This window comes from Podarcis gaigeae (genome assembly GCF_964106915.1).
Source record: "Podarcis gaigeae genome assembly, chromosome: W".
Taxonomy (NCBI): Eukaryota; Metazoa; Chordata; class Lepidosauria; order Squamata; family Lacertidae; genus Podarcis; species Podarcis gaigeae.
Genome location: NC_139695.1, coordinates 14,508,075 through 14,510,226, shown reverse-complemented (window position 1 = coordinate 14,510,226; position 2,152 = coordinate 14,508,075). Strand labels below are relative to the sequence as shown.

General features: G+C 50.6%; 1 long non-coding RNA gene across 1 annotated transcript; it reads right to left on the bottom strand.

The window, feature by feature from the left end:
* Positions 1-836: 836 nt before the first annotated feature.
* On the bottom strand, positions 837-1,183 carry LOC310835921. The gene is made up of 2 exons (XR_014559797.1): positions 973-1,183; positions 837-882 (listed from the first exon to the last, which is right to left on the bottom strand). It is a non-coding gene; the product is annotated as an uncharacterized lncRNA (long non-coding RNA).
* Between the last annotated feature and the right edge of the window lie 969 nt (positions 1,184-2,152).

Here is a 2,152-nt window from a genome sequence, read left to right as displayed (position 1 = left end):
GTTTGTCTTTGCAGACGTGCCAAGTGGCTCCCAAGTCGACGATGAAGAAAGATCTAGACGTCTTCTGGACCTTTGGAGTGTAGCGTGAGACCATAGCTTTGTGTTGCGTTGTCCTGGATTTCTGACCTTTGCCTTTTCCATGTGTTGAGCTCATAGGCGCCGACTCCATGGGGCCTGAGGGGGCCCGAGCCCCCTCAAAAATTCGTTTGGGGGGCCTCTGCCCCCCCAATAATTTAAGAAAATTATTAGTTATATTATGCTTTGTAAAATCACAAAATTATGTTGGTATTTTTTATTTTCCTTGTTTGACGATAGTTACCGTAAATTTCGCTCTATAACACGCAGATTTTTTCTCCTAAAAAGGAAGGGGAAATGTCTGTGCGTGTTATAGAGCGAATGTGTGGTCCCTGGAGCCGAAAAATCAAGCAAAAATCAAATCGCGGGGCTGCACGCTGCACAGAGAAGCGAAACTTGAAAAGAGAAAGCGGCTGCTTTCCTGCATTCTGCCTCAGGGTCTTACTGCCCACCCTTCTCTGTTTCCTTGCTGTGTTTGCTGAAACGGAACAAAGAGCAGGGAAAGCCCCTCCCCTCCAGGCAAGCTCCGGTGCTGCTGGGGGAGAGGGAGAGAGAGGGGGGAAGGGAGAGAGAGAGAGGGGGGGAGGGAGCGAGGGAGGGAGAGAGAGAGAGAGAGAGAGAGAGAGAGAGAGAGAGAGAGAGATGGCTGGCTGGCTTGGGTGGGGGAAAACTTTTGCCTTCCTTTCCTCCCTACCCCTCTCCTGCATTCTTAGCCAGCTGCTTCTCTGCACACCCCTCTCCTGCTCCTTGTCCCTTCTGTGTTTTTCCTTCCCTCCCCACTTAAAATGTGGTTACAAAGCATAGATCCTCAGGATCTTTGCATTGGGTCACCCCAAATTCACCATCAGATCACATAGCATGTCCATGGCTACAGCCTGCCCCCCCAAAATCACGCACCCACTGTTGCCTGGGGCTGCAATGGTGCAAAAATGTGGTTAAAAAGCATGGATCCACATGGATCCTCAGGATCTTTGCATTGGGTCACCCCAAATTCACCATCAGATCACATAGCATGTCCATGGCTACAGCCTGCACCAAAAAAATCACGCACCCACTGTTGCCTGGGGCTGCAATGGTGCAAAAACGTGGTTAAAAAGCATGGATCCACAGGGATTCTCAGGATCCTTGCATTGGGTCACCCCAAATTCACCATCAGATCACATAGCATGTCCATGGCTACAGCCTGCCCCCCCAAAATCACGCACCCACTGTTGCATGGGGCTGCAATGGTGCAAAAACGTGGTTAAAAAGCATAGATCCACAGGGATTCTCAGGATCTTTGCATTGGGTCACCCCAAATTCAACATCAGATCACATAGCATGTCCATGGCTACAGCCTGCACCAAAAAAATCATGCACCCACTGTTGCCTGGGGCTGCAATGGTGCAAAAACGTGGTTACAGAGCATGGATCCACAGGGATTCTCAGGATCTTTGCATTGGGTCATCCCAAATTCACTATCAGATCACATGTCTGTGGCCACAGCATGAAGCCCAAAAATGATACATCCACTGTTTCATTCAGAATGTTTTTTCCCTTGTTTTCCTCCTCTAAAAACAATGTGCGTGTTATGGTCAGGTGCGTGTTATAGAGCGAAAAATACGGTACCTTTTAAAATACATTCAGTAATGAGTTAAAACAAAGCCACTCCCGATCTAGAGAGGGGGTGGGGTTGCGGGCTCTCGACCCATCAACAATCTCGCGGGGCTGGCGTCAGCCCCGCGAGAAGCGGGGATTCCCCCTAGCTCATTAATATTCACCGCCCACGGCGGCAGCCAATCGGCTGCCGCAAAGGGCGGGCCCTCACAGGTTCACTTAAGGTCGGGGCAGCCCGGGGCTCGCCCCTTTCGTTCCCCCAGCAGCAGCGGTTTGGAGGTCTTGGGCCCCCCCAATATTTTTTATAAGTCGGTATGGGCCCCCGCCCCCCCAATATTTTTTATAAGTCGGCGCCCCTGGTTGAGCTTTCGCTGCACTGCTCTGTTGCCTTGAGATGTTTACAATCCCTTTTCATGTGGCCTAGACGTCCACACAAGTAGCATTTCACTGCCTTCAAAGCTTTGGCACCATCTAGTGGTTG